The sequence below is a fragment of the Lactuca sativa genome, chromosome 8, assembly GCF_002870075.4.
Source record: "Lactuca sativa cultivar Salinas chromosome 8, Lsat_Salinas_v11, whole genome shotgun sequence".
Taxonomy (NCBI): domain Eukaryota; kingdom Viridiplantae; phylum Streptophyta; class Magnoliopsida; order Asterales; family Asteraceae; genus Lactuca; species Lactuca sativa.
In genome coordinates, this window is record NC_056630.2 from 335,430,859 (window position 1) to 335,458,003 (window position 27,145).

Genomic DNA, 27,145 nt, shown 5'->3' on the forward strand with positions numbered 1-27,145 from the left:
AATAAAATTTAGTCAAAGGTACAAAGTGTGTTCTTAAAATTTTGATTATGATTACGGCATCCCTCTTCACAATTCGAATTTTGAGAACATAGCAAATAAAACATTATGAGTCGTGTCCCATACGCTTCGGGTATTGGATCGATTGCAAATGCTTTAATGTTTGACCATTCTAAAATTTTCCAAATGTCTAGCGCATTTAGAGGGAAAAAGGACAAGAATCGGTTTTGACTAAAACAATTAAACAACTATCAAAGGACAATCCAAAGTTCGACGAGGATTGGTCGCTTGTGAGTAGTTGGAAGTATAGTATTGGAAGATATGGAAATGTTCTCATATTGGATGGACCATATCGACATCATTACGAATAGATAAGATTCTATTAAGAATGAGTTGTCATATGGAACATATGGAAGTGTGTCTATATTGGGAATTGAATATTGAGAAATCTATGATTAGATTAGAAACCTCTATGCAAAAGGATGTTCAAAGAATGTACTTTGAGTGAGAGACATCACGTCTATGGAATTGTCTTGTAACAATCTCCAATAGAGGACTTTGTAATATCATTGGCAATAGTCTTTGTGACTTTGGTGCAGTGACATTACGAAAGGATAAGTTGCATGGAATGTTAGAATCTAGCATATTCTATAAGTAACAAGAATTTGATATTCTTTAACTTATGGAAAAACGGATTTGGAGTTGTGAAATGAGAAGGATTGGAAATGTGTTCAATGTGATCTATTTCACAAAGTAAGAACCATAGGTAAACATTGTTTGCATGCCAGGAGCATGGGACAAGTGTTGGAATTCAAGTAAGAAGTTGATTACCCGAAACGACAAATAATGAGTAATCAATATGGTGATAAATAAAAGGTGTTTTATTTATGCTCAAAGGGTTGAGGCCATATGGGATTAGTATTATTCTTGTGTTTCACATTTGCATGTTTTGACTTCCAGAATAATTGAGTTTATTAAGAATAATCGAATTATTCGAACGGGCCACAGTCATTCATATGTTGGAAGTAGATATGAATGAAGACTGTCGTGAATTGGTGTGTGGATTGTCTAGAAAAGTATTAGACATAAGCAAATGTTTGCTGCAACGTTCATGAGTGCTTACGAATATGATTTGAGCATTGGATTAAACCCACGCTCACTTGGATCACTCCATGAATTGTATCGCGAATGATTAGTGAGACGATAACATCTTATATTCTTGAAACCGAGATGTGTGAGTTGTATCCTGCAAATCGGTTGCACATTGATAATATGTAAACGCACCAGTAACTTGGTGTTATAAAACATATTGTTGTGTGTAATTCGGTGCGTGAGTGCAAGCGAGCATTGTATCAAAGTTTATCCGTTCCTTTTATTCAAAGTAGGATAAAAGCAATATCTTTTGGGCCCCTCGATGATTTAGTGATGAGAAATGTAAATGCTCGGCCGGGCTAGGGCTAATTTGATTTGTTCAATTAGTCAGTCGTCATAAATCGGAATCGAGATACAGTACAAAGAGAATGATTTGAAATCATACCTCATATGATATCTAGAATGGAGGAATATATGATCCCTTATCTAAGGACACGCGTATTTGATATGATCAGAGTTGATAGCGGCTTTGGAAAGCTACGATTGCAGATCGGGATCCGAAGTCATACGCAGAATAGTTGTTAGACTTATCCATGTGGGAGACTGTTGGATTAGTGTCTAAGTCCATAACTATTTTGGTATGTACTTGACCCGATGGCGCATGGTCCTTTTGGGTTGCCTTCACCAAAGCAACTTGATTAGAGAAATATATAGAGAGAGAGGATAATATGATTTATTAATATGTTATAAGAATAATATATTAAAGGAGAAATCATATTTGTTTAATTAATATTGGTCAATAATTAATTAAGAATTAATTTTGTGATCAAGTGTAATTAATTAAACTAGAGGGGCTGAATTGTAATTATGTGATAGTTACAAAATAAGGTAAGGATTATCTTATATATATGGTGAAAGAATTTGAGGTGTAAATCCCTTAGAATTCGAGTATGATAAGGATTCTAGGATTATCTTATTGGTTGCTTGGTGGATAAGCAACTAGATAAGGATAATGACTGAAACCCTATCTCTACACCTATATAAACACCCCTAGGGTCATGAATTCGTGTATCCCTTCCCAATAAGTCTTAGAGACGAATTCTAACCTCCCTCCTCTCTCTTTATACCTTCTCCACTTGCTTATGGTGTTTGTAAGCCATTAGAGGAGTGACACTTGTGACTCTCAGCTTTCCAAGGTCAATTGAAGGAGGAATTGGATTGTTATTGCTATATAACACTCAAGGTATGTTCTTAAACCTATTTACATGTGAATTCTGATTTCCATATGCTAGAATTAGGGTTCAAAGTCTTGGATTCAAAGTATGTACAATAGAGAAACCTAGATCCAAGCTTTAGGGTTTGTATGAGCACATAGGATGTCTTATGACCAAAACCCATCATATCTAACAAGGAAACCCTAATTTAGATGCTTAAGCCCTAAGCAACCCATGGAATCCTTCCTTACAAAGCCTTGGACGATTTCTAATGGGTTTCCCCATAGAATTCGTCTAACCTTATTATATAAGGCAATCCGTAGCCCAATTGCAATTATCTGATAATTACAATTTCAGTCTATTATGTTTAATTAATCTATTTTAGTCACAGACTTAATTCTTATTAATTCTTGACTTATATTAATTAAACAATATGATTTCTCCTTTAATATATTATTCTCATAATATATTAATAAATCATATTTAATCCTTTCTCTCCATAATTCATCCTATCAAGTTGCTTTGGTGAAGGCAACCCAAAAGGACCATGCACCATCGGTCAAGTACATACCAAAATAGTTATGGACTTGGACACTAATCCAACAGTGTCCCACTTGGATAAGTCTAATAACTATTACGCGTATGACTTCAGATCCTGATCTGCAATCGTAGCTTTCCAAAGCCGCTGTCAACTCTGATCCTATCAGATACGCGTTTCCTTTAGATAAGGGATCATATATTCCTCCATTCGAGATATCGTAAAAGACATGATTTCTAATCATTCTCTCTGTACTATTTCTCGACTTCCGCTTTATGACAACTGACTAATTGAACAAATAAAATTAGCCCTAGCCTGGCCGAGCATTTACGTTTGTCATCACAAAATCATCGAGGGGCCCAAAGATATCGCTTTTATCCTTCTTTGGATAAAAGGAACGGATAAAATTTGATTCAATGCTCGCTTGTACTTACTCACCGAATCACAAACAACAATATGTTTTATGACACCATGTTACTGGTGCGTTTACATATTATCAATGTGCAACCGATTTGCAAGATACAACTCACACATCTCGGTTTCAATAATATAAGATGTTATCGTCTCACCAATCACTCATGATACAATTCATGGAGTGATCCAAGTGAGCATGGGTTTAATCCAATGCTCAAATCACATTCATAAGCACTCATGAACGTTGCAGCAAACATTTGCTTGCGTCTAATGCTCTTTAGACAATCCACACACCAATTCACAACAGTCTTTATTCATACTTACTTCCAACATATGAACGACTGTGGCCCGTTCGAATAATTTGACTGTTCTAAACCAATTAAATTATTCAGGAAGTCACAACATGCAAAGTGAAATACAAGCATAATACTAATCCCATATGGCCTCAAACCTTTGAGCATAAATAAAACACCTTTTATTTATCACCACATCGATTACTCATTATTTGTTGCTTCGGGTAATCAACCTTTTACTTGAATTATTACTACACATGTCCCATGCTCCTAGCATGCACAGAATGTTTATCTATGGTTCTTACTTTGTGAAATGGATCAAATGAACACATTTCCAATCATACTCATTTCACAACTCCCAATTCTTTTCACAAGTGAAAGAATATCAAATTCTTGCCACTTATGGAATATGCTAGATTCTAATGTTTTATGCAATGATCCTTTCGTAATGTCATAGCACAAAAGTCACAATGACTATTGCCAATGATATTACAAAGTCCTCTATTGGAGATTGTTACAATACAATTCCTTAGATATGATGTCTCTCACTTAATGTACATTCCTTTGAACATCCTTTTGCGTAAAGGTTTCTAATCTAGACATAGATTTTCAATATTCAATTCCCAATATGGACACGTTTCCATATTTTCCATATGACAACTCATTCTTAATAGAATCTTATCTATTTATAATAATGTCGATATGTTCCATCCAATACTATCCTTCCAACTACTCACAAGCGACCAATCCTCGGCGAACTTTGGATTGTCCTTTGATAGTTGTTTAATTATCTTATTCAAAACCGATTCTTGTCCTTTTCCCTCTAAATGCGCTAGACATTTGGAAAATTTTAGAATGGTCAAATATTAGAGCATTTGCAATCAATCCTAAATCCGAAGCGTATGGGACACGATGCATAATGTCTTACAAAAAGATTTGATACTTTATCAATCTTCTGCCATAATATTTTATGTGCTACGTTCTCAAAATTCGAACTATGAAGAGGAATTCCGTAATCATAATCGAAATTCGAGAACACACTATTGATCCTTGACTAAATTTATTAACATTCCACAACCTAAGCCTTTCAATTTTGAAATGAAGCATAATATTCTCTCCCTTAATTATAGCAAAACAACTTTTCAACTCTTGCAACTTTGCAAAGTATAACTATTGTTTTCTATAATTAATATTGCTAACTTGCAATACTTTCCATAATAATCATACAATCATAACATTTATGCTCCCACTATCATGATTATTATTATAAAACATAACACTTATGCTCCTACTAGCTTTGACATGTATTCATAAATAGCTTAACTTTCAGAAAAACAATACCTATTGAATTTCTTAAGTTCATGTTTCTAATACCTAATTCTTTGATAATCCTTTATCTAAGATTATACACCTTTCCTTTAGATAGCTCATATGTGTGTCTAAACAATTCAAACTAATTGCTAAATCTCATAATTCGAATCATGGAAAGGGATACCGTAACCACAATCGAATTCGAGAACACAATTTCTCAATCACTATCTTCTTAAAATCTTTCTTAGTGAAAGCATTTCCTCACAGTCACTTTCATGAATGAGGGAATCCTATGACACTTAGATTTTAATGGTGTATGTGTTCCTATCCATGTGAATTTTTCAGAACCAAAGTTTACGACAAATTCAAACTCATATGGACCGAACTTTGTTAATCTTGACTTCTTGCGTTATGGTAGCACAGCTGCCCACCTTATCTTCCAGGTAGTTAAGCAGCTCACCCTTTCCTATCAATGTACCTTTCATTGATCAAGGTCCTTGCCTTTTATGCATTTAAATGAGAACTCATAGGGCTCACATGCATAATCAACTCAATTGGAACGACACAAAAGCAATATAGTGTCAACATGATAGGTTGTAAACCACAACTCGTGTGCTAGTGATGATCGATAAGGTTTATTTTGATTTGTTCTTGAAACCTTTCAAGACCATTAAGACTCCTACTAACTCCTTGACATATAAGATTCTTTTTCCAATAAACATTTCGTGACAAACAAATATTCAAGAGTTAGTGTAGTTTTTATCAAAACACTTCATAAATTGGTCCTAGTTGGTCTTCGTCTTATCCAAGACATCACAACTTTCCATATTTGATGAATACTTTTCACTCAATGTCACAATCTTAACTCTAAGACTTGTTTTGGAATGAAGTATGATTGACTTCTTGTTTTAACCATTTCTTCATTTCTTGATTCCTCTTCTTAGACATACAATTGTACTAAGACTCACTTAGAGGATCAATTGTGACATGGTTCTTAATCAATAAGACCTATCATAAAGCATAAAAGGTACTCTTCCTTCTTCTTAGAATGGAGAAACTTTTATCTTTCTGCCTATTTGATTCTTCTTATTCATTCTGTTATTGATTTAAACTTTTTCAATCAATTCAGAATTACAGTTAATCTTATAAGTATAATCATATTTACTAAACCTTTAGTAAATCATGACGAATATCTTTGTTACTCTTATGGTGGACTTGATCAACATGCAACTTTGTGTACTCTATCTCCTAGTCCTTCACTTGACACTTTTTCAATGAATTAGTCTAATTTCCAAATATGAAATTTCTCATTCATCGTGCAACCAAGTTGCATGATTCCAAGTTTCTATCCAATTGAAACTTGGGTGATGAGAAACTTTCCTTATTTGGTAAATTTTCAACATTTCCATAATTAAGAATCAAACCCATTATTGCTAATAATAGAAACATTCAAACATCAATTTTTCATACACGCCATTGCAAGGATAAATAAATAATATAAAATCAAAATTTATTTTATTGCGGAAAAAATTTGTCCTTACAATGCAATTCTATAAAACAATGCTTATACATATTTCTTAGCAATCTTGTTCTAACTCTAAGTAGTAGCTCAAGAATCTAAATTTCAAGAATGTGATCGAAATCCATTCCTTCACGGTTAGATTCTGCTCACTTCTTCCCTTAAGCTTCCTTTCTTTTCATTGATCCTACAAAACATCAATTGTAATCTTTTCACATTATGTATTACGAATCTAGAATAGAAGCTTGAAAGAGTTAGTCAATGGATTTTACCTAAATCAGAGCCATACGTTTTGACTCTCCCATCTCTTAGATCTCTTAGGTAAATAGGGCAGCTTCGTCTCCAATTCCCCTTCTCTTGGCAATAAAACCAAATTGACTCTTTTGGAACAGGACATGGAACTAGTTCAGACATTGCCTTTCTCTTGTGATCAGACTTTTCGATCATAGCATGTCTTTCGTTGCCATTGTCTATCTCCATAGAGGTCTTGAAGGCAGATTCACCAATCAACTTTGCTTTTCTATTGCGCCAAACCATTGCTGATTCAGCAGCAATAAGCATATAGGTGAGATCTATAAGGGTCACGTCGCAGTTCATCATATAGTACTCTCTTACGAACTCACTATATGAGTTAGGAAGTGATTGAAGAACCCAGTAAACCGCCATCTCCTCACAGACAACGGATCCCAACATTCTTAACCTGTCAAGTGTTACTTCATCCCTTGGACGTGTGCACACACCGACTTTCCCTCTTCATGTTTACATGCCAAAAGGGCTTGAATGAGCTTAAACTTTTCAAGTCTTCGAACTTGTGGGTTAGGGAGAATAATTGGAGGAGGTGGAGGAAGTGAAGCATGATTTCTTGTTCCTCGGTCGAATCATGAAATATCATCTTCATGCGGAATGCTTGTTCCACGGGATTTGGGAAGACCACAGTTGTCGCACATTGACATCTACAAAACGAGAGAAAACGAATTCAAGTTAGTTGATTGATTGAGTCCTTAGTAAATAACCCAAATGAGATACTTAGGCTAGGACCCAACACAATACGCTACAACCTAGAAAACGGATGTCGTAATCTAGTTGCAGAATATTTGAAGGTAAGTGAATGACGATTCACTAATTTCCACCATGAAAAAACGAAAAAGAAATTTAAGTTTTAAATCTATGAAAACTCCTAGATCCTTTGAGATTCATTGAATATTTCAATGGCATGTTTAAATCTTGATATGCCCCTCTAGTTTGTGACCGGGATGCCGAGGATCACAAAGCGGGTGTGAATAACCATGCAAACTTACATGGTGCCCTCACATGTTATAGTCACCTATTCGATGTGCCGGTAAACCACACACGCTCCACCGAACTATGAAAAACATTGAGTCACCCTTTGCCACCTTTGCTCAGAACCATTTAGTGTGCCGGTAAACCACACACGCTCCACTAACGTCTTTGCTAGGGTACAAAGTGTAATTTCATGAAATTGCATCAATTCACTTTTGCCTAAGTAACTAAGATAGGGAATTTGTAAAACATTTAGTTACTTTTCTACTTCATTATACTTATAATGGAAGGTTTTGGCCTATCCTACCCGTTCGGCTAACGACCCTCCACTAGTCAAGAGTGTGGTGGGTAAGAGTGGATACCCATTCAATCGCCATTTTATAGGCAATTTCCTTAAACACCCCTTATAGACTAGCTTCGTGAATGAGGCCAACTAACGGTAAGACTGACTTTTACTCATACATATATATAATGTTAGACTTTTAGTGATCTATATATATATATATATATATATATATACATATATATATATACATATATATATATATATATATATATATACATATATATATATATACATATATATATATATATATATATATATATATATATATATATATATATATAGTATAGGGTGTATTTTACACTTTTAAAATACTAGGAGGTCAAATTTAACAATTATACTTTTAATTCAATTAAATTGTAAACCTAAACTTTTATGGATTTATTAAACCTCTTTTAATTATATACCTTAATTAATTAACAAAACCATAACGGCGTGATTTGAACTTTTCAAAGCAATACTAGGGTTTTAGAATTTAACATTGCTAGATTAAACTTTTAATCAACTTTTAAATTCCAAAACTTGAGGGAAAGTTTTGAAACATTTCAAAACATTAAGCTTTACACATCAAAATTAAACTTTTAATCAAAATTTAAATTCCAAAACATGAGGGCAAGTTTTGAAACCTTTTTAAAACATTAGGATTTCAACTATTTAAATTTCAAAAAAAAAAAACTTTTGAGTTCAAATTTAAACCATAAAACCTAAAGGGAAAATTGAAACTTTTCATAACACAAGGATCAACTAACAAATAATATAAATTAAACAATTAATTTCATCATTATCTATATTTGACCTAATTTCAATTCTTGCAAAATAAGTTACCCAATAAATACAAATAATCCAATCTTTATCATATAAGGAAGTTATTATCTAATCAATTGGTAATTATCTTGTGTTTTGGCAAGGATATTATTTAAGAAACATTAAAATTCGTATTTTATAGGTTTAAAACGAATATCGTAATTATCCTTAAGCAAAACAACAACAAAATCTGAAATTTCCTCTGTTTGACGCTCCGACTCGCCGAGTCACACTCTGGAACTCGCCGAGTAGGGCTGACTAGCCGAGTCCAAGTAGTGACTCGCCGAGCCAGGTCGAACAGTAAGCCAAATTTCGATTTTTAGCTACATAATGAATCAATACATTAGAAACCTATCATGGCTCTGATACCACCGATGGGTTTTGGTCATAAGAACATCCTATGTGCTCATACAAACCCAAATGCTAGGATCTAGGTTTCTCTATTATACATGCAATTCATCCACGACTATAAACCCTAGATCTAGCATATGATAATCAATATAACATATAATTAGGGTTTAAATCATACCTTGATTGTTATGTAGCAATAACAATCTCAAATCCTTTTTGTATTGACTTTAGAAAGCTTAGAGTCACAAATGTCACACCTCTAATGGTTAAATAACACCAAGAGCAAGAGGATGAAGAAGAGAAGAGAAGGAGGCTCTCAAAAAACGTGTGGAAACCCTAAAAACTAGTTCACCACGTTCTTGGATCATAAGGGTTCTATATATAGTGAGGCTATTAGGGTTATCTAACAAGGAAACCCTAATTTGGATGTTTAAGCCCTAAGCAACCCATGGACTCCTTCCTTACAAAGCCTTGGACGATTTCTAATGGGTTTCCCCATAGAATTCGTCCAACCTGATTATATAAGGCAATCCATAGCCTAATTGCAATTATCTTATAATTACAATTCCAGTCCCTTAAGTTTAATTAATCTCTTTCAGTCACAAACTTAATTCTTATTAATTCTTGACTAATATTAGTTAAACAATATGATTTCTCCTTTAATGTATTATTCTCGTAATATATTAATAAATCATATTTAATCCTTTCTCTCCATAATTCATCCTATCAAGTTGCTTTGGTGAAGGCAACCCAAAAGGACTATGCACCATCGGTCAAGTACATACCAAAATAGTTATGGACTTAGACACTAATCCAACATTAATATTAGTCAAGAATTAATAATAATTAAGTTTGTGGCTAAAAGTGATTAATTAAACTTAAGGGACTGGAATTGTAATTATAAGATAAGTGCAATTGGGCTATGGATTACCTTATAATATAAGGTTGGACGAATTCTATGGGGAAACCCATTAGAAATCATCCAATGCTTATTAAAAAGGGGTTCATGGGTTGCTTAGGGCCTAAGCATCCAAATTAGGGTTTCCTTGTTCGATAACCCTAAGAGCCTCACTATTTAAAGAACCCCTAAGCCCCAAAAACGTGGTGAACTTGTTCTCTAGGGTTTCCACACATTTTGGGCAGCCTCCTTCTCTTCTCCTCTTCATCCTCTTGCTCTTGGTGTTTGTGAACCATTAGAGGAGTGACATTTGTGACTCTAAGCTTTCTAAAGTCAATACAAGAAGGATTTGAGATTGTTATTACTACATAACAGTCAAGGTATGATCTAAACCCTAATTCATATGTTATATTGATTATCATATATTAGATCTAGGGTTTGAGGTCTTGGATGAATTGCATGTACAATAGAGAAACCTAGATCCAAGCAATTAGGGTTTGTATGACCACATAGGATGTTCTTATAGCTAAAACCCATCAATATCAACATCCTAACCAGGATTCCGACCTAACCAGTCACTAGCATAACATTACCCCATATACCGGGTACTGACCTTAACCAGGTCACTAACATAACATTATCCTAAATATCGGGTACCGACCTTAACCAGGTCACTAACATAACGCCATCCTAAATACCAGGATGCAGAACTAGCAAAGGAATTACATAACAAACAATACCCAGATTTCCATGCAATAAAGGGTCGACCTTGGTTCCGTAGACCCTGTCGATATAGTCAGGATAACTCACCTGTAATTGTCGACTGAAGAGATAAGACCAAGCTGCTCCGACCACCGACACGAACTTCACCACAGAAAACTACCAAAGAACCAATTCCATAAATACCAAAATTACCAAAATACCCTTGGAAGTCAAACTGGTCAACTGTTGGTCAAAATCAAAGTCCTCATTCAAAGTCACCCTTCCAGGTTGACTCTACTCGCCGAGTAAACCCGTCGACTCGTCGAGTTCTTATACTCAGAAAACTCCCATAACACGACTTAACTCGCTGAGTCACCCCAAGACTAGTTGAGTTCAACGATCTCGAAATTCCATCCTGTTCAACTCACTGAGTCGCCAACCGACTCACTAATCCAAAGCTTTAACCAAATGAGGTTGGGTTATTCGACCAGACATGCTGATTCCAAGAACAGGCTCCCCGAGTCCAAGGAAATCTTCAATAGACTCGCCGAGTTGTTCTTCCAACTCCCCGACTCCATGCACATGTTCATATAACTCGTTGAGTCTCTCCAGTTCTCAATCCATACAGTGGCTTTTCGAGCCACATAGGGGCTCCAATCCATAGATCCACTCTTCTATAGTCTAGCCCTCACATAAAGTTGCAAACCTTACGTGAAACCAAGGAGATATAGGTTGAAAACACACTAGGGCAAGGGTTAAGGACTAGGGGGCTTCACCAACAACTCCTAAAGAGAAGCTTTATGACATTTTGGACCATCACTAGCCTAGATCTTGAGTAGCTACCTCAGATCTAAACTCCAAACCTGAAATAGATCTCAAACAAGCTAAGGAACTCCAAATCAACCACCAAGGATGAACCAAAAAGGAAATAACTTAAGATAATGGCTCCTTACCTCTGAGATGTGCCCAAACTGATGTAGATCCTACGTCTACACAATCCCCTTGATGCTAGCCTCTAATTCCTCAAGCTCCTTACACCAAATTCCTCTTCTAAGCTCCAATTTCCTCAACAATGAAGTCTCACACGAAAATTAGGGTTTTCGGGAACTCTGAGGGGGAATAAGAGGCTAGGAGAAGGACATAAAGTCCTTTAAATAGGGTACAACCCTCGGGATTAGGGTTTTCACATTCCAGCACCAACTCGTCAAGTACATCTTCCGACTCGGTGAGTTGGCCACTTAACCCGGGATCAAATCCCGCTCCGACTCGACGAGTAGCATACCTACTCGTCGAGTAGCTTCCTTATTTTACACTAAGCACCCTTCAACTTCTTGCTTCCGAACTTGGGATGTTGCAATTCTCCCCCACTTAAATTAGGCTTCGTCCTCGAAGCCTTCGACCACACAAACTTCCGGATGATACGCCCACAATGAATCCACTAATCTCAAACTGACCCAGATTCCTTCAAACACTTCTATCGAAACCTTAAGATCCATCTCTTCCCTTGTAGGGTCCTGATCAACTGCTTCAAGCCGGCCACCGGCTTCTTTTCTCTGATGCCAACACTCAGCAACTAAGTGCCACCTGAAGACACTACCCTACTTCCGTCTTACACATTCATTTGCCACCTGTGAAAAGTGGATACCATTCTAAACCATCGGGTCTTGACCCAGTATTAACTCGCTATCTTTCGCCCAACTGGCGCTACCTCTATTAACTTTCACCAATGGAAACTCATCCCGTTTCCTCCCTGGATCAAACCCTCCTGAACACCCAACTATAATGTTCATACACATCGTACTTGGACCAATCAACCTAGGGCTGGAAAACCAGGCATGCCCACGATAGTCCATCCATCCCTAGGATGGAACACCACTACATCCATAGCTCATGGCCATAACTATAATTCGGGATCCAAGGATCTACCCTTGCATCACTTCCGAGCTCCCCTGACTCCATGTCAGTGCTAACCGTTTCACAACCTCAGCGGGCGTCCAACCCATGTGTGCTTCCATCCATCTGGTAGAATCTCGGTGCTTATCACCAACAATTGAAGCACTTTCGATCATTCATTTACTCCACTGCCTTCCTTTCAGAGGACCCACACTCCTTCTGGAGCTACATACCTTTCCTTTCCAGGAAGTCTACTCAACAACCCTTACCGCACCTATAAGTGCCACTGAGCTAATCTCCACTCCACACTATCCATGTAGAGCAACTACTATTCTCGAACTCCCATATACTCCGAATCCTATCACATAACTAACAAGGCACACGCACGACCTCCAACCAACTCCATCATCATGATCAATACATGGGGCCAGACCATATCGATTACTATTACATGGCGACATATTCACTCATTCTCCGCATACAAATGTACTAACGCATACAGAGTCTTCAGCATGACAGGACCGCCTTACCAGGCCTTCAGCCTATCTAGACCACTCTCAGAACCTTCAGCATGTCTGGACCGCCCTCATGGGCCTTCAGCTTGTCTGGACAGTTCGCCGAGACTTCGGTCTGACTGGTATGCCTTCCGGCCTTCAGTCTATCCGCACCGCTCAAAACTGTCGTACGTCACCCTGAACCATCCTTCTCGGGAATCTCTCCCATGCTGTCTGTTCTAGCCCTCTTAGAGTTCCGAACTCCAGTTTCGATCTCGGAACCCTTTCCATGGCCTAAACCTAGGCCTCTCATCGACCAACTACCTTTCCTGAAACCATGGTCTGTTCCCCGCCCCACTTGTCTACCACTTGCTCCAATCATGCCACAATCTTGGCTAACAACAGTGATAAATCTAAGCAGCTAACCAACCCTAGATACTTTATGTGTTACTAGATAATTTTTCAATTCTCCCCACTTAATGTACCAACTACTAACTTTCGTTGACAAACTGACATAACTCGATCGACCTTACTTGATAGTGTTCCCCCTCTTCTCCCGGAACTAAATCCCTCCGGGGTGAGTGATCTCCACATAACACTCTCCCGACATCGCACATCCCGAACTCCAAGGAAGTTCGAATCCCAACTGAACACTTTTCGCATCGCAGTTGCTATTCCTAGCAATGAGATCGTATATCCTGTCTTTCGATCACCTATCCTCTTGGATGCTAACCGACTACAAACCCTAACTACTAAGATCCTCAATCATACCATGAATCATGCGAAAAAAGGCGAATAGATTTACAATACCACATAATCAACAAGATAACAAGATATCAAAATGGAACAAACCCACAACTGCATCCCGCTCTGCCCTGACCTCCTCTGCTATAAGCTGGAAAGCACGTACCTGAGCCCTCGGAGGCTCCGCTCCATCCTGACCTCCACCCGCACTCCTCAAAGTGGCCGGTGCAAGAGCCTGCTCCGGCCTTGCAACAAGCTGTGGACAGTTGACCCTCAAATTTCCAACCTGATGACAATGATAACAGATTCTCATATCCGAAGTCGGGACCGACTGACGACAATCCCTCGCATAATTCCCCTCTTCCCACACTTGCGACACACACCACCAGACCTACAAACTCCGGCACGTCCCTTCCCACACTTCTCAGAAGTGTTGCAGCTCTGACCTCCAACCCTAGAGTCAACGGTCTTGGACCGTTTCGACATCGGCTATGATTGCACCGGGGCTGGCCTCTACTCTCATAACTGCAACTCCATCTCTAACTCCCGCCGCCCGGTGGCCTTCTATAGCTCTTACAAGGTATCACACCTCTACGTGGACACAAACTGCCGGATGTCCCCCTTGAGCATACTCAGATATCAGGACATCTGAGCCTGCTCCATAGTGAACATTACCCTCTTAGTGAACATCCTGGTGATCTTCGTCACCAAATCTGAATCCTGCTTCAGCTCCAGGAACACCTGAGCCAACCTCTCTCACTACCTGTAGAACATAACGAGTACTGAACATTTCTAGGAACTGATCCCACGAAACCGCAGCCCGCTGCGCATCAGAATAAGATCCCGTAGTCAACCTCCACCAATCCTTCGCCCCAAGCCTCAAAAGCTTGAGATCATACCTCACCCTCTGATCCGTAGGGCATGAACACGTGAAGAAACAACCATGCACATCTGACAACCATCTCATAGCAATGATTGGATCCTGAACTCTATCGTAAGTAGGGGGCTTCGTATTATCGAAGTCCCAATACTAAAAACCTCAACCAGTTCCTCTCCTTGCCGCTACTACAGCCGCTGTAGCTGTCGCGGAATCCGTCTCCGTAAGAGCTGCATAACGCTCATCAATGTACTCAACCATGGCGATGTTGATCGACCCAAACATCTCTGACAACTCAGCCCAGACCATAGCAGCAACCTCATCATGCAGGATCTCACCAATCATGGCATCCAAATCATCCGTACTCATCTGACCAATGACCTCAGGTGGTACTGATCCATCCTGATCACCCTCTCCTAATCCCGATCCCGAACCTGATCCTACCCCGAGACGTCTCGTAATTGCGATACTGAAAGTACGCCACAAGATATTAGGCATTCCTCATAATAACCCCAAGAACTAGCTCCCAAGAAAACCCAAGGGGTTGTGACTTCTTTGATACGTGTATGGGTCCTATGCTTTCACTAGTACGGGCCCATAATACCTTTCACACCTACCCATATTTGTATCAAGTATCATCACTACACCCTAACAATAGCATATACATAACGAACACCCGATCCCCATTCCTAGAGGAGCACCACTATCCCATAACTGACCTACTGGTCTCACGCAACCCTCCCATCCATGAAACTTCCACCAACCCTGCAACACTAGTGTATGCTAGTCATACATAACGTTGGGCCCTATAGACTTTCGAATATCCAATCCTACCCTAAGCTCCCAGTCATACAGGAACAGAACATAAGACCAAATTAAACATTCACAAGCTGTAAGATCTTAATTATGTATAACCATGATGCATACACTAAATAACTACAGTAATGATGTCAATTTCATACAAAGGAAACCCTAGGCTAGCAAGCATCATATAATCATGCAATTCTATCATGCAAATCCTGAAGATCCCTCCTTGATTTGAGACTGGATTCACACGAATGTTCCTCCAATTCACTCAAACCAAGGCTCTGATACCAACTTGTAACACCCATAAAATTTGAGCCAAATTAAAACATTTTAATTCATTCAAAAACCATTAAGTTCATACATCTTTTTTTCAAAATAGTTTAAACATCAGAGTATCCCCCAGAACCATATCATAAAACATGAGGAGCAGTACGATCACACCTTCGCCTTGCCACGATGTCCTTAAGTACCTGAAACAATACACTTAACTGTAAGCCCGAAAGCTTAGTGAGTTAACCCCAAAATACCAACCACACATAAATATACTCATAAAATATCACAAATAGAACAGCCATGCACATCGAGTCTACTATGTGACTGGTCCGCTCGCACCGGGCCTTTAGTCCACCTGGTCCACCCTCCGAGTCTAGCCATGTACATCGAGTCTACAGTGTGAGTGGACTGCCCGCAACGGGCCTTCAATCCTCCTGGTCCACTCTCTGAGTCTACAATATGACTAGTCCGCTCACACCGGGCCTTCAATCGGCCTGGTTTACTCTTCGAGCCTCGACATGTCTGGTCCACCCTCTTGGGGCCTTAAACCTATCCAGACAGCTCACTGGGCCTTCAAAATATCTGGTCTGCCCTGGGTATGTTGGCCTATAGCATAAAGCAGGACCCGCCTCAACCCAACCCCCGTCAAACAACCATGTGCACATAAAAAAATTAATCACATAACAAATCCTTACCCAGATAAACAATCTAACAGATCTCATAGCATATCAACATCCTAACCAGGATTCCGACCTAATCGGTCACTTGCATAACATAACCCCATATACCGGGTACCAACCTTATCCAAGTTGTCATACCCCAAAACCATGAACGGCGGAAACGTTCTGGGGCGGAGGACGTCATGTACAGTATCAAAACAATGAATAGTAGTAAACAAGCAACAACATCATCCATTGCATTAATTTTATAATTTCATACATGTATGTTCTGTCAAGTTATATAGACACCAAAATATAAATATCAAAAATAAAAGACCAGTCTTGTACGAACTCCATCTTCTCAAAACCTGGCACCTGTACCTGTCTACTGGTGACCTAAGAATACAAGTTATTTTGAAAGCGAGTATCAGCTTTAAAGCTGGTGAGATCATAATTATATTAGTGTCTGTGTTTGTATGAAAGCATTTGTAAAATGTTTTGTAAGATGTTCTGTACTCTCCTAGAAAACCCTATGTTTCCTACTAACGGTAGCCTTCTACCACGACATCTAGTGTCTGTGCATTTGTCTCTTGTAAGAGTGTGTGTTTTCCCAATTCTGACTATCATTCACGGATCTGAACGATCTTCTCCATCGTTTCTCGTATGATTTCCGGACCTGTGAGAGTGTTGTCAGGAACTCATCCTTTAGCTAACTGGGTATCAACCACCTTGGCCCATCACAGAGGGGATCTGCACTTTCAGCCATAGAGGGCATCGAATGGAGCAGCCTTTATGCTCGTGTCATAACTGTTGTTGTAGGAAAATTTGACATGGGGTAAATGAGTATCCCATGCTTTCCCGAAATCGATCACACAGGCTCGCAACATATCTTCCAAGGTTTGGATAGTTCTCTCACTTTGCCCGTCGGTCTGTGGATGGTAGGCTGTACTCATGTCCAGCCTGGTTCCTAGGGAACTTTGTAACAACTGCCAGAACCTCAAAGTGAATCTACTATCTCTGTATTAGATAATGGATAATGGAACACCATGCATTCTTACAATCTGCCTAATGTAAGTTCTTGTAAGTTTCTCCATCTTGTCTGTTTCTTTGATTGACAGGAAGTGTACAGACTTGGTCAGTGTATCGATCATGACCCATATGGTATCAAGTCCACCCGTTGTCTTGGGTAACTTGGTTATGAAATCCATAGTTATCCGCTCCCACTTCCATTCCGGTATCTCATGCTATTGTAGTAGACCGGAGGGTTTTTGGTATTCGACCTTCACCTTTGCGTAAGTATGGCATTTACTCACGACGGTAGCAATCTCTGCTTTCATGTTAGGCCACCAGTATAACTTTTTAAGATCCAGATACATCTTATCTGAACCCGGATGCATGAAATAACGAGTGTTGTGCGCCTCGTTCATGAACAAGTCTCGGAAACCACCTAGTTTCAGGGTGCAGATCCGGTCCATGAAATAATAAGCCCCGCCACCCTTAACCTCCAAGTTTTTATCCATCCCTCTCAGGGATTCACTCGCCACATATTCAGGCTTCAATGCATCGAGCTGAGTCGCCTTAATTTGTGTGCACAAGTGCGAATGGATAGTCATAGTCAATGATTTGACTCTACGACCAGAATATTCCTTCCGACTTAGGGCGTCAGCTACTACGTTGGCTTTACCCGGATGATAACGAATTTCACATTCGTAATCACTGAGTAGCTCGACCCACCATTGTTGTCTCATGTTGAGCTCCTTCTGGTCGAATATGTGTTGTAAGCTTTTGTGGTCCGTAAAGATAGTGCTCTTCGTTCCGTACAAGTAATGTCTCCAGATCTTCAGAGCAAACACAACTGCTCCTAGTTCAAGATCGTGGGTCGTATAGTTGACCTCATGTATCTTCAGTTGTCTAGAGGTATAGGCGATGACCTTAGCTCGCTGCATCAGAACACATCCGAGCCCTTGATTCGATGCATCGCAATATACAATAAAGTCTTCTATTCCTTCGGGAAGGGATAGTATTGGTGCGGTGCAGAAGGCTCTTTTGAGTGTTTGAAAAACTATTTCCAGTTTCTCTTCCCAGTCAAGGCCATGCCCTTCTGGGTCAGTGTTGTAAGAGGTTTTGCAATGCGGGAGAAGTTCTAAATGAACCTGCGATAGTAGCCAGCGAGGCCTAGAAATTGACGACTTTCTATAGGCATCTTTGGTGCTGCCCAGTTCTCAATGGCCTTGATTTTGGAAGGGTCCACGTGTATTCCCTCTTTGCTAACCACGTTCCCTAAGAATTCGACTCGTCGAATCCAAAATTCGGATTTCGAGAACTTCTCGTAGAGCTTCTCCCAAGGTAATGTTTCGAGGACTTGTCGCAGATGTTGACTATGCTCCTCCTTACTACAAGAGTAGATAAGTATGCCATCGATGAAGACAATAAAGAACTGATCAAGGTAAGGACGACACGCCCTATTCATTAAATCTATGAATATAGTGTGCGCATTTGTTAATCCGAACGGCATCACTACGACTTCGTAGTGCCCATAACGAGTTCGGAAGGCTGTCTATGGAACATCCTCCCCTAGCACTCGTAGTTGGTGTTATCCAGAACTCAAGTCGATTTTTGAAAAGAAATTCGCCCCTTGAAGTTGGTCAAATAAGTCTTCGATCCTAGGCAAAGGATAACGATTTTTGACGGTCAGCTTGTTGAACTCCCTGTAGTCGATGCACATACGAAATGATCCGTCTTTCTTCTTGACGAACAAGACTGGACCTCCCCAGGGTGAGAAGCTTGGTATTATAAAGCCCTTGATGAGCAGTTCGTTTAGTTGACCGGACAGTTCTTGCATCTCTGCAGGTGGTAGACGATAGGGCGATTTGGCTACGGGGGTAGCCCCTAAAACTAAGTCGACTCGAAACTCGAATTGACGTTGTGGAGGTAATCCTGGAACTTCTTATGGGAAAATGTCGGGAAACTCTCGTACTACTGGGATGTTTTGAATGTCCTTCATTTTCTTGGCTCACATCGACCACATGAGCAAGGAATGCACGGCAATCCTTTCGCAAGAATTTCTGAGCTTGGATGCTCGAGATGATACGAAGGTTCATGTCGGGTTTGTCGCCATAAACTACTAAGGTTTCGCCAGACAGTAGATTAAGGCGAACAGCCTTTTCGTAACACATGATATCGGCACGATGAAGACTCAACCAATCCACATCGATAATGACGTCGAAACTTTTAATTGAGACCGGCATGAGATCGATCGAAAATGAATGACTATCTAAAGTTAGGGTACACCCTATGAATATACTGCTAGTGCTCTCTGCCTTTCCATTAGCCATTTCTACAGAGAACGGTTCATTAAGTGCTCGTGATTTTTCCTTAAGTAAGTGAGAAAAATTTTGGTTCACGAAACTCCTCTCCGCTCCACTATCAAATAGAATGCATGCATAAGAGTTATCGAGGAGGAATGTACCAGTGACCACTGTGGAGTCTTCAACAGCTTCCTCATGGCCTATAGCCATAACTCTTGCCGTTCCACCGGCGAACCCTGCCTTCGGGCAGTTTCTTTTGAAGTGGCCTACCTCGCCGCATCCGTAGCAAGTTTCGCCCACTCCAGCACAGGGGGCTTGGTTCATTGGCCTCGGCAGAGCTTTACAGAAACGGGCTATGTGCCCCTTCTCGTTGCAGTTCAGACATTGCATCTCCCGGCAGGCGCCGACGTGATGGAAGTTGCATTTGTTGCACTTGGGCAAACTTCCAGCGTACTGCTTTACCGGGGCAGCAGCGACAGGTGCTGTCTTATCATGTACTGCCACGACCTGCCTCTTATTGGCAGCCTTAGCCTTCTTCTTTTCATCCCAAACTTCCGCTTGGAATCATCCGTTCTTGCAAGTTTTGAGATGGCCAGCGTAGTTGTTGCGGCCGGGTTACGAAGCCCATGGTCTATGAGCCACTATGCCAATCGCTTGGCACTATCAAATGTAGTGGGGTGTGATGCCAAAACATTTCCCTGGTATGGTGGCACCAGCCCCCATATGCATCTCTTAATTTTCTTTCCCTCTGAAGGAATCATGTTGGGTCGGAGGGCCACCAGCTCGCAGAATATGGCGGTGTAGGCAACTACGTTGGACCCTTCATGGGTAGGCTCCACAACTCTTCCTCCAGCTTCTGGATCTCGCCCCTCGGGCAATACTCCTAAATCATGAGGTCTTTCAAAGTTTCCCAGCCTATAGCATTAGCCACTATAAAAGATAGTGACTTAACATGGCTATTCCACCATGTTAGGGCTTTTGTTTCAAAGGTGCAAGAAGCGAACTTCACCTTGCTCTCCTCGGGACAAGAGCAGATATCCAAAACCAATTCGGTTTTCTCGAACCAATGCAAGAGGGCAATGACTCCGCCAGTCCCCTTGAAGGATAATGGCTTGCAGTTGGTGAAGTCCTTGTATGAGCACTCTTTCAAGGGCACCGGGATTTCTTCATGAGTTGATAGGATAGGGGTTCCTCCTCTAGTGGAACCAGATGAATGATATTGAGCCATGGCTGTAGCCACAGCTGCAGCTACAACAGCATTTAAGGTTGTCGTGTCGAACTAAGGAGTAGGTGGTTGAGGAGGTGGAGGAGGTGGTGTTTCGTTATTAGGGTTTCTCCTTGGATTTCTGCGAGGCGGCATCTTTGATCTATAAGTTTTTGAAGGTGAAAACAATGATGAGAATTAATGGAAGAATTGATGAAAATGACTCATGGACTAAACCTTCATAGCCCAACAATATGATTGAATGTAGATCTAGATCTAATAGATTATCACATTTGGATAATAGTTCCGATAAGATTAGGTACCTGTTAATATTATTGGAATTATAGATGTAACAAGTTCGGGAAAAACGGCCAACAGAAAGAGGCCTTACATCAACCAAAATGGGAAAATTGTGACAGTATTAAAACCTAACCAAGACCTAATAGGCCTAAGATTTACAAAGATAGAGAATTTGACCAAAGTTTTACATAACTAGGTTATATAAAAAAGAGAGAAGTTGATGAGAATCTATCGGTGACGAGAACTACCAGAGTGAGTTCTTGATCCCGACAGGAGATGTTCTATGTCCCTCATACGCCTATCAGCCCTTGCTTGCTGAGCTTGAAGTTCTCTGACTTCAGCTCGCATTTCAGTGACTTACCTCTGAAGAGCTACATTGTGGGCCAGAGTCCTTTCATGAGCAGACTCTAGCTGGTGAATGCGGACAGTGTTAACGCCAGAGCTGGCGTCAATCCCCATGACTCGGTCGATAGCTGCTCGACCCTGTTCTGTGTTCCGAGCAATCCTACGAACTATGATAGGTAGGACTCTGTCAGGAGAACCTCCCACAGTGAGGTTGTACGGGTCTCCGGGAAGGTGGAATCCAGCCATTAAATCTACGCGAGAAGAGAGGTATAAGAATCTAGTAAATAAGTAACTGATAGTAAAGCAAAATACTCCTATAGTATTTTAGGTTTAGGTTCTATTGTTCTCATTGTGGTATTGTGGGTAAGCTTTTAGACTTGTTGCAACCTCACAACCACACTTAGGCACATGCTATTCATCCCTCAAATAATATAGTTGATCAGGGAATATGTTCCCAGTATTGACTATATGTCTCTAAGTCTACTTGTTCTGCCCAACAATCGTAATACTTTTGTACTGTCTTAGTGACACTTGTAACGACCAAAAATTTCAACACAATTTAAACTTTTCAAAAACAACCCATTTTAATAATGTTATTACAAAAGGGTTTTCAATACATTTATTATCAGAGTATTCCAAGAAGCATGTGATAAACATAAACACGAGGAGCGGTACGATCACGCCTTCGCCTTCCCACGGTCTCCTGAAGAACCTGAAAAACATTTAAACCACAACTGTAAGCCCGAAAGCCTAGTGAGATACCCCCAAGATACCAACCACATATACGCCCTTCCAGGCTACGACCTTCCGGTCCAAAACATATTGCCTTCCGGCCCATAACATAAATAGCATAGATAACATAACAGAACATAGAACAGCCATGCACTTCGGGTCTACTGTGAGACTGGTCCGCCGCACCGGCCAACAGTCCACCTGGTCCACCCTCCGAGTCTATCCATGTAGATCGAGTCTGCAGTGCGATTGGTCCGCCCGTACCGGGCCTTCAATCCACCTGGTCCACTCTCTGAGTCTATAGTGTGACTGGTCCACCCACACCGGGCCTTCAGTCGGCCTTGTCCACACTCTGAGCCTCGGCACGTCTGGTCCGCCCTCTTGGGGCCTGCAGCCTATCCGGACCGCTCGCTGGGCCTTCGGAACAACCGGTCCGCCCTGGGTATTTTGGCCTACAGCACAAAGCAGGACCCGCCTCAACCCTACTCCAGTCCAAACAACCATGTGCACATAAACATACAATCATATAGCAATTCACAGTCAACAAGCCGATCAAACAGATCACATAACATAACATCATCCTAACCAGGATACCGACCTAACCGGTCACTAGCATAGCATCACCCTACCTCTTAGGATACCGATCTCAATCACGTCTCTATCACATACCATCCTAGCTACTAGGATGCAAGCATATCAAAGCAATAACATCGCAACACATACCCGGATCTCAATCCGATAAGGGTCGGCCTTGGTGCCTTAGACCCTGTTGATATAGTGAGGATAACTCACCTCGTGAATGCCGATACTCTAAACTGAAGAAGCGGACTCTCAAATCACCTACTCACCGCAAATCCCGAACTCACCATCATAACAAAATAAACATTAGGTCAATCATACTTCCACATATCGAACCAAGACCAAAGTCCAAATCTCATACAAAGTCCAACATTGCCCCAATTTACCAAATTGGGCCCACTTCACCAAATGGGCCTAGAACCAATGTCCATAACAATAATTGGGCCCAAAATAATCTATCCATAAATTCCCATACTTGGCCCAATAACCAACTGTCCACCAACGGCCCAAACTCAAAGCTCAAAAATGAAAGTCCAACAGGATGAGTACGTTGGGCGTACCCTCCTTGGTACGCTGGGCGTACTGCAATGGAACGCGAATGAGGATCGGGGCGTAATCAAGGGTTACGCGGGGCGTAACTACAATACTCAATAAGGCCTTTTTACCTCTTAATGGCTTAAGCTCTTAAGCCCAAACTTCAGATCCCTAGGCCAAATATGATTAGAATTTATAAAGTCTCAGACTTTATCACTTGGGGGCGTCCATAAGCTCTTAATCCAAGGTCTTAATCCATTAAGACCTATATATCTCACACATGGAACAACTACAGCCCTTGGGTCCTCATTTTTCTCACTCAAGACCTCTCCAAAGGTCTGAAAGGACAAGAAATATTGACCAATTCGATACATGCAACAAGGTGAGGACTTTTGGGACAAGAATGGTGACAAAGCTTCAAAATACATAGATCTACACAATATGAAGGTCAAGCAAGAAGCTTTATACCTCAAACAAGCTCCAAAGGATGGTATCTCTTCAGATCTACAAGCTCTACACGTTCTTCTTTTTCTTTGACAACTTCTATTTTCTCCTTCAAGCCTTTCTTTTGCCAAAAAGAGCTTTCCAAGGTCAAACACACCCAAAAATGGAGAAAACACGAGATCTAGGGTTTTCTGAGGTTAAGGATGAGCATAAGGAGGCTAAGGGGTGAACCAACATGTTCCTTATATAGTGGCTAACCCTAAAATAGGGTTTGCGGTTTCTGAGAGTACGCTGGGCGTACCTCCCTGGTACGCTAGGCGTACTCACCCGGCCACCCGCAACTTCTCTCCCCTTTACGCTGGGCGTACGTCCAGTTTACGCTGGGCGTACCCAGCCAGACTTCAAAATAATTGCATGCATGCCATGCATGCATGGGACGCTTTTTCCACTTATACCACAAGGAGCTATAAACAATGATTAACTTCTAAATGCCGCAGCTCCTCTAATCTAAACCCTCTCCGAAATAACTTATCATTCATACGAGAGTGACGAGAAGCCCAATGCTTCTAACACATACACCAGCCCGAAACCTTCTCGGATAAAACTCATTTCTCGCAAAAAGGACCAGAATTACCCTTCCTCTTAAGTCTCAGGGACTCATAAATAAAAACTTAATGAACGGGGTGTTACAATTCTCCCCAACTTAAATTAGGCTTCGCCCTCGAAGCCTGCGACAACTCTACTCTGAAACTATCCCTGCAATGCACCGCCTTGCATTCACTGAACCAGGCTAACCAAGACTCAACCATCGAAATCTGAAACCCAACTTTATCTTTCTTGCTGACAGAAGACACATTCTTCAGAGCAACTCCCATGAGTTCTCCTCTAGCAATCACATACACATGCTGAACTAGCTCTAGCATCCTCGGGTTGGGAAAACCCATCACACTGACGACACCACCAAACATCCCCCAGGAGGAACCGCTACTACATACCCAATTCCCTGATCAGAATCACACTAAGAGCCCAAGACTCCCTCCCTGCACCCCTTCTGAGCCTCTTGGCTCTACACCCGCATAATTCCTTCCGCGACCTCAGCAGACATCCCAAAACGGATGTGATTCCATTCCACTGCCACAAACACGCTGCTCAATGAGCATACTTGGATCACTCTAATCATAACCCTGCTCTGCCATTTTCACTTTCGTGAATTCGCACTCCCTCTCGGAGTTACACTCCTCTCCCTCTCCTTACCAAGGAAAACCACTTGGCTGCCTTGACACTACCACAAGTTCCACGACGCTCGCCCAATGCTACACCACTCCTTCATAGCGTATCTGTTATCCAACCAACACACATGATCTGACTCTGCTTGCAAGGACTCTCGAGTCCATGCACCATCTCCACTAATCAAGATCAATACTCGGGGCCAGACCTTCTAATGCTTACACATCATAACATACTCAATCCATTTCCTCGAACTGCTCTATCAATACCTGCAGAGTCTTCAGCATGACTGGACCGCCTTAACAGGCCTTCAGCCAATTTGGACCACTCTCAGAACCTTCAGCCAATTTGGACCGCCCTCCAGTGCCTTCAGTCTGGCTGGACCGTTCTCCGAGCCTTCGGCCTGACTGGTATGCCTACCGGCCTTTAGTCTATCCGGACCGCTCAACTAACATCCATCATTCTGAGCTATCTCTCTGGGAAATCCTCCCATATATACTGTTCTAGCCCTCTACGGGTTCCAAACTCTATCTCCATCATACATACTCGATCCCGGCCCGATCCCAGGCCTTCCACAATCAAATGCCCTAGGTTTGTATCCCGCCCCACATGCCCGACACTTACTCATACCAGCCTACACTCTGGGCTGACAGAACACTGCTGAATCCCAAACAGCTAAGCAACCTCACATGCTCATCGATCTTCCGGAGAATTTTTCCAATTCTCCCCCACTTAGGGTACTGACTATCAACCACCGGTCGCCATCACCGACCTCCCAAAAGAACTCTGCACAAAACCAACACTTACATGCGGGCTGTTTCCCACTAGCTCTAACAACCTTCACAAAAATCACATTTTCACACTGATTATCCCGCTCGAAAGAAACTCAATCTGCAGCTAACCACTCCTTAGGAAGCAGATGCTTCCCGTCATTCAGACCAAAAGCCAATTTCCACTAATCATCCTCATAAATAATAACCAACGAAATTTCCATACAATAACCCATAACCAAACCACAACCCTCAAAAACAACGAATACCGAACCGAAAATCACACAAAGATACTAGCACATAAACAATACTCTACAATAATCACAAGAAAATCAATATAAGAAGAAAGGAACATACCTGCGTCTGCATCCGGCACTGCTCTGACCTCCTCTGCTGTGATCCTCAAAGTGGCCGGTGCTGGAGCCTGCACCAGTTCTGCAGCGAGCTGTGGACAGTTGACCCTCAAATGTCCAACCTGATGACAATGATAACAACTCCTAAAATCCCGAACCGGCGCTGAGTGCCTGCAATCCCTCACATAGTGCCCCTCCTTTCCGCACTTGCGGCATGCACCACCGGACCTACAAACTCCGGTGTGACTCCTCCCACACTTCCCACAAGTTTGGCTACTCAGATCCCCTACTCTAGAATCAACGGTCTTGGACCGTTTCGGTGCCGGCTGCGACTGCACCGGAGTCTGCCTCAGCTCACGCAACTACAACTCAATCTCTAACTCACGCCGCCTGGCGGCCTCCTGCAACTCCAACAAGGTCTCACACCTCTGCATAGACACAAACTGTCTGATATCCCTCTTGAGCATGCTCAGATATCTGGACATCTGAGCCTTCTCTGAAACGAACTCAGGGCAAAACATCGCCCTCTCAGTGAACATCCTGGTGAACTCAGTCACCGACTCCGAATCCTGCTTCAGCTCAAGGAACTCCTGAGCCAATCTCTCCCTCTCAACTCGCGGAACATAACGAGTGTTGAACATCTCTCTGAACTGATCCCATGAAACCGCAGCCCTCTACGCATCCGATTATGACCCCGTGGTCAATCACCACCAATCCTTCTCCCCGAGCCTTAACAAGTTAAGAGCACATCTCACCCTCTGATCGGCTGGGCATGAACACGTGAAGAAACACCCCTCCATGTCCGATAACCATCTCATAGCAACAATCGGGTCCTGAACTCCATC